Source organism: Jatropha curcas, chromosome 6, assembly GCF_041381405.1.
Source record: "Jatropha curcas cultivar XTBG-Jc1 chromosome 6, XTBG_Jcur_1.0, whole genome shotgun sequence".
NCBI lineage: Eukaryota > Viridiplantae > Streptophyta > Magnoliopsida > Malpighiales > Euphorbiaceae > Jatropha > Jatropha curcas.
The window spans coordinates 2,808,618-2,815,126 of NC_143156.1; the positions used below are offsets into that span (position 1 = coordinate 2,808,618).

Consider the following 6,509-nt stretch of genomic DNA (forward strand, 5'->3'; position numbering starts at 1 on the left):
ATTTTTAAGGCGATTCATTGGATCTCTAATTGTATTGATTCAACACTTTAATTTTACACAATAAACTAGTCGTCTTCCTGGGCTCGTGTGGGATGTATAATATTTAGAAACAAAATTTTTATTTTTAATATAATTAATAATTATTTTTAAGAATCCAAATATCCAATATTATACTTATTAATATAAAAAAAATAAAAAATAAATAAATTTTTTAATAGATTCTTGCAAAACGATCAATGTATTGGCATATGTATACATAAATCAAGTTTATAATAAAGTTTAAAGTTTCTAATTTTTATAAGTATTTTAATCGATTTTAAAATATTTTTTTAAATATCAATTATTGAATTCATTTTGAATAAATAATCTAAAATTTGGCATAAACATTAAGTTTTTAAAAAAAATTTCATCAAAGTTTACCCTAATTTGGAATAGGTTGAGAAGTACTATAATGAAACGACCCGAAATTATATTTTCAAAAACTTTTCCAATTAAATTTAATGTACCGACAGCCTGAAAATCAATATTAATATTTTAGTGCGAATACTGTGAGAAACCAAACCGAAAACCGAATGAGAAAGTCGAAAACCATTGAAAACCAAAGATTTGGGCCGAATCGGACCGAATCGAACCGGTTCGACCCAAACCATCTAGAAAGCTCTTCTCCTCTCTATATTCAACGCTCACCCCTCACCTCTCACACACTTCCAGTCAGTCACCGGTGACCCACAGCCTCCCCAGCCACCACCCTCCTCCCTCTCTTCTCTTTTCTTTTTCTTCTTCTTCTTCTTTCTTTTCTTTCTTTCTTTCCTTTTCCTTCCTTCTTCCCTGCGTCTGTCTTCGTGTGACTAGCGAGAGACAGCAGGTTCGCTGCGCGCCACCCAGCCTCGCCGCCACTCCACGCCGGCAGTCGCATCACCTCCGTCGCCTCGCTGCTCCTCCGCGCGCCACTGCCAGCAGCTCCACTCGCTGCCAGATTGTGCAGCGCCAGCTCCTTCTGCCCTCGATCGTGCAGCGCCTCACCCAGCTCCTCACGCCATTGCCACTGCCACTACTGCCGCTGCTCCAGGGCACCTCCGGCCATCAGCCTCCACCTGCTCTTCACTCCGGCACGTGTAGCCTCCATCTCCGGACAAGTAATTCCAGCATCCATTTTTTTTTAGATCGCCCGGGTCCATCTAGTGCTCCTCCAGGACAGAATCAAGGCTAGAGCTTCGCTCTCCATCACAGTGAGTAATAATAAATAATGCATATCAACATTGCATTTGCATAGTAATTATTTACTAAATATATATATTATGTCACTATTACTACATAATTATATTTGTGATTGTACATTTGGATGTATTGGTGCATTACTTGAAAGCATTGTTTGATTACTTGTGTTGTGCTATACGTTGCCTTGTTTGTGTGGAATTGGGATGAAGTGGACCACTAGGGGTTTGTGAGGACGGTCTGTGATATGGATCCGGTTATGATATGATACTTGACCGTCGGCCGGGAAAATGGGAGATCGGCGCCCCCTTGTGCACCTGATGATTTAGATTATATGGAAATTCACAGGATGGCTTCTTGTTGATGCGCACCTGACAATCTAGGTTTGATTGTAGTTCGCAGGGTGGCCTCCTGTTGAGCACTTGACGATCTAGATTGGATGGAGACCACCGAGTTGCCTCCTGTTGATATGGAAAAGGAAAGAGAGAATGGAAAAACAATGAGAGGACTGGTCAGTGAGGTTTAGACCAGTTGGCCGTATGGGGGATCGGCTCCCTGGTGCACATGTACGAGAGGGCGAGCCATGTGTGAGGACGGCTCGTTGGGGTTTCAGGTGGTGCCACTGACTAATTTCCACTTACTTGATTACTTGAAGGTGACATTACTTGTGGGTGCTAGTGTTGTGCCATATGAATGACTGCAGCATGCTCATTTTAGATTATTAGGATGCATTTTGCGTGAATGTGTGTGGTGTGTATTATTTATTATTATTCACTGAGTTGCAAAACTCACCCCCCCCCCTTCTCTCCAAACCTCTCAGGTAGTAGGAAGTCGCTGATCCAACTGAAGCTCTGTCATTTTCCTCGCGGAGCTACAAAAGTAAACTTATAACTTTTGTTATCATAATTTGAGATTTGTATTATTAATTACATACACTACTTTAGTTTCAATTATTGTTGAACTCCGCAGTTGTAGGGTCGTGTATTTTCAGTTAGGCCTGCCGTATGTGTTACCTTATATGTATGGTTTGTTATGTTATTAGGTGCAGGTGGACCAGTATGCCATATTATGAATGTGATTGATTATGATTAGGCCCAAACTAAACTTGTTTGAGAAAATTAAAATTGGACCGCATTATGTAAAAATTATATCCTATCTTGCATGGGCTACTGTTCCTATTGAATGATGTGCTATGCTTGAGTTGAGCGGTTTAGGCTTACTACGGGCCTCGGGGGCCTTAAGCTTACCTAGGCCCTAGTGCCGGTCCGGCCCACGGAAATGGGTCGTGACAAAGGTGGTATCAGAGCATAAGTTTAGGAGTCTAGAGATAACTGCGGAGTTATTTCCGTCACGTCTTGATATAGTTTTCTCTTGCCTCTTAAGTTTCAGCGTGATCACCGTATGAGTCCTATTTTCAGTTAGGTTATAATGTAATTGATATGAATAGGATAGGAATGGTTATATTCTAATAAATTCTACCTTGTACTTTGAATTTCAGCATGGTGAAGAACAGGGGTAGAGCACTCGACAACGTGGGGCAAGATGCTCCTGATGATAACCCGGAGCGAGATGTTCCTGATGAAGTCTCTTCTGGGCATTCCGCTATTCCTAGACGACGAAGACGACGAAAGAATAAATCTGCTAGGAATGTAAATAATCAGAATGAAGGTGCCCAAGAAGGTGGGAATGAGGAAAATATGGAGGGAACTCCCATTGAAATGAACACATTGTTGACCGGGCTACAACAGGCTATAACAGCAGCAATGAATAATGTGTTAATGCAGCAACAACAATTCTTCCAAGCTCAGCAACAGCAACAGATGCATCCATCTATGCCCGATCCAGCAGCACAACCAGTTCAACTGGCTCCACCTCCTACTGTTCCGAGGGCTGCTACTGATAACCTGTATGACAGATTCATTCGTTATAAACCGCCTAAGTTCACAGGCACTGAAGATGCTCAATCAGTTAGACATTCCCTTGCTGATATCGACGCCTTTAAGTGAACCTATTTATACTGATTCAGTTATTTTAAACTGTCCTATTGTTCTTGAAGGCGTAGACTTACCCGCAGATTTAATTATCTTAGATGTGATAGATTTTGATGTAATCTTGGGGATGGATTGGTTAGCAAAGTATGATGCAGAGGTTCATTGTAAAAGGAAAGAAATTGTTTTCAATCTACCTGATGGCAAGAAACTTGTTTATAGGGTAGATAAGAATATAGCTCCTTATAATCTAATTTCTGCAATCAGCGCTAGAAAACTGTTGAGGAAAGGCTGTCAAGGGTACTTAGCGTTGGTAAAGGATACCGCAACAGAAATTCGTAAAGTTGAAAGTATGCCGATCGTGAATGAGTTTATCGACGTGTTTCCAGAAGAATTACCCGGTCTTCCTCCAGATAGGGGAATTGAATTCTGTATTGATTTGATTCCTGGCACAGAACCTATTTCCATGCCGCCGTATCGTATGGCACCAGCGGAATTGAAAGAGTTGAAAGAACAGTTGCAGGAACTGTTGGATAAGGGCTTCATCAGACCGAGCACTTCACCTTGGGGTGCTCCAGTCCTATTTGTGAAGAAAAAGGATGGTTCGCTTCGCCTATGCATTGATTATAGGCAATTGAATAAGGTGACTGTGAAGAACAAATACCCGCTTCCTAGAATTGATGACCTGTTCGATCAATTGCAAGGGGCTACATGTTTCTCAAAGATTGATCTTAGATCTGGTTACCATCAGCTAAAGATCAGGGAACAAGACATTCCTAAAACGGCTTTTAGAACCAGATATGGTCATTATGAATTCCTTGTCATGTCCTTCGGACTCACAAATGCCCCAGCAGCTTTCATGGATTTGATGAACCGTGTGTTCAAGCCATACTTGGACCGGTTTGTGATTGTGTTCATAGATGACATTCTAGTTTATTCTAGAACTGAAGCAGATCATGTTCATCATCTGAGAATTGTGCTACAAACTTTGAGGGAGCATCAGTTATATGCCAAGTTTTCTAAATGTGAATTCTGGCTGGAGAGTGTAAATTTCTTGGGTCATGTGGTATCTAAGGATGGAATCAGGGTTGATCCCAAGAAGATTGAGGCAATCATCGATTGGCCGAGACCGACTACTGTCACTGAAATTCGCAGCTTTCTGGGTTTAGCTGGCTATTATCGCCGTTTTGTGCAAGACTTTTCTCGAATAGCAGCACCATTAACCAGATTGACCCAGAAGAATGCTAAGTTTGTATGGTCCGATTCTTGTGAAGCAAGTTTCCAGAAGTTGAAAGAGTGCTTAACCACAGCTCCGGTATTAGCCTTGCCATCAGGTGATGAAGGATACGTGGTGTTTTGTGATGCATCCAGAGTGGGGTTGGGATGTGTTTTAATGCAGCATGGTCGAGTCATTGCGTATGCTTCCAGACAGTTGAAGAAACATGAACAGAATTATCCCACTCACGATTTGGAAATGGCAGCTATCATTTTCGCACTAAAAATATGGAGGCATTACTTGTACGGTGTGACTTGTGAAATCTTCACCGATCATAAGAGTTTGAAGTACATTTTCGATCAGAGGGATCTGAATTTGAGACAGCGACGCTGGATGGAATTTCTTAAAGATTATGATTGTATTATTCAGTATCACGCGGGGAAGGCTAATGTAGTAGCAGATGCTTTAAGTCGGAAATCCTTGGGAAGCTTAGCTCATATTTCGGTTGAAAGAAGGCCGTTAATTCGGGAATTGGATGGCATGCTTGATGAAGGCCTTAACTTGGAAATTCCTGCTTCAAACTGTCTATTGGCTCATTTCAGAATGAGACCGATGCTGTTTGACAGAATTAAAGCTGCACAGGACCGGGATCCACAAGTACAAAGAATTATGCAAGAGGTAGTCACTGGTGGATCAGGAGACTTTGTAATCGACAATGATGGTGTACTCAGGAAGGGTACTCGTGTTTGCGTACCCGATGTCGATAATCTTAGGAAGGAGATCTTAGATGAAGCCCACTATGCTGCTTATAATGTGCATCCGGGTACTACAAAAATGTATCGGGATTTGAAGGAGAATTATTGGTGGACTGGAATGAAGAAAGATGTAGCAGAATTCGTATCCAAATGTCTCGCATGTCAGCAGGTAAAAGCAGAGCATCAAAGACCTTCTGGATTAATGCAACAATTACCGATACCAGAATGGAAATGGGAAAGGATCACTATGGACTTTGTGGTTGGACTACCGAAAACGCCAGGAGGCTATGATTCAATTTGGGTAATAGTGGATCGACTTACCAAGACAGCTCATTTCTTACCAGTGAGATCCTCTTATAATGCTGACAGGTTGGCAAGGTTGTACGTTAAAGAGATAGTGCGCCTTCATGGGGTTCCGGTATCTATCATCTCGGATAGGGGGACGCAGTTCACCTCGAGATTTTGGCAGTCGTTGCAGAAAGCTTTGGGAACCCGGCTTGACTTTAGTACAGCTTTCCATCCGCAGACTGATGGGCAATCTGAGAGGACTATTCAAACACTGGAAGATATGCTTCGGATGTGCGTATTAGACTTTGGAGGATTTTGGGACACGCACTTACCATTAATCGAGTTTGCCTATAATAACAGTTACCAAGCAAGTATCGGCATGGCGCCTTATGAAGCTCTGTATGGCAGAAAATGCAGGTCTCCTATCTGTTGGGGGGAAATAGGAGATAGACAACTGGTAGGGCCTGAGTTGATTCAAATCACATCTGAAAAGGTTCCTATCATTCGGGACAGGATTAAGACAGCATTTGATCGACAGAAGAGCTACGCTGACCCTAAGCACAGAGAGGTGACATTTCAAGTGGGAGATTTGGTCTTTCTGAAGGTATCTCCTATGAAAGGTGTTCTCCGCTTCGGTAAGAAAGGAAAACTAGCTCCGAGATATATTGGACCGTATCCTGTAGTTGCAAGGATTGGAGAAGTGGCTTATCAGTTGGACATGCCTAACGAATTTTCTCATGTACACCCAGTATTTCATGTGTCCATGCTACGGAAGTACGTTCCTGATCCATCTCATGTGTTAGAGCCGCAGGAGATTCAGGTGGGTGAAGATTTGACGTATGAAGAAGTACCGATTAGTATTCTCGATTTCCAGATTCGTAAACTTCGGTCTAAGGAGATTCCTATGGTTAAAGTTTTATGGAGAAATCACTCGATGGAGGAATGCACATGGGAAGTGGCAGCTGAAATGCAAAGAAATTATCCCCATCTTTTTCCTTCCATGTAAAATGTTTTGTACTTCTGGTGATCGACTGTAAATGGTTTCTC

General features: G+C 42.0%; 1 long non-coding RNA gene across 1 annotated transcript; it reads left to right on the forward strand.

Moving 5' to 3' along the window:
* Nucleotides 1-533: 533 nt before the first annotated feature.
* LOC149495255 (uncharacterized) lies at nt 534-3,144 on the forward strand. Its single transcript, XR_016321187.1, has 3 exons — nt 534-1,229; nt 2,036-2,094; nt 2,714-3,144. It is a non-coding gene; the product is annotated as an uncharacterized LOC149495255 (long non-coding RNA).
* The last annotated feature ends 3,365 nt before the right edge of the window (nt 3,145-6,509 follow it).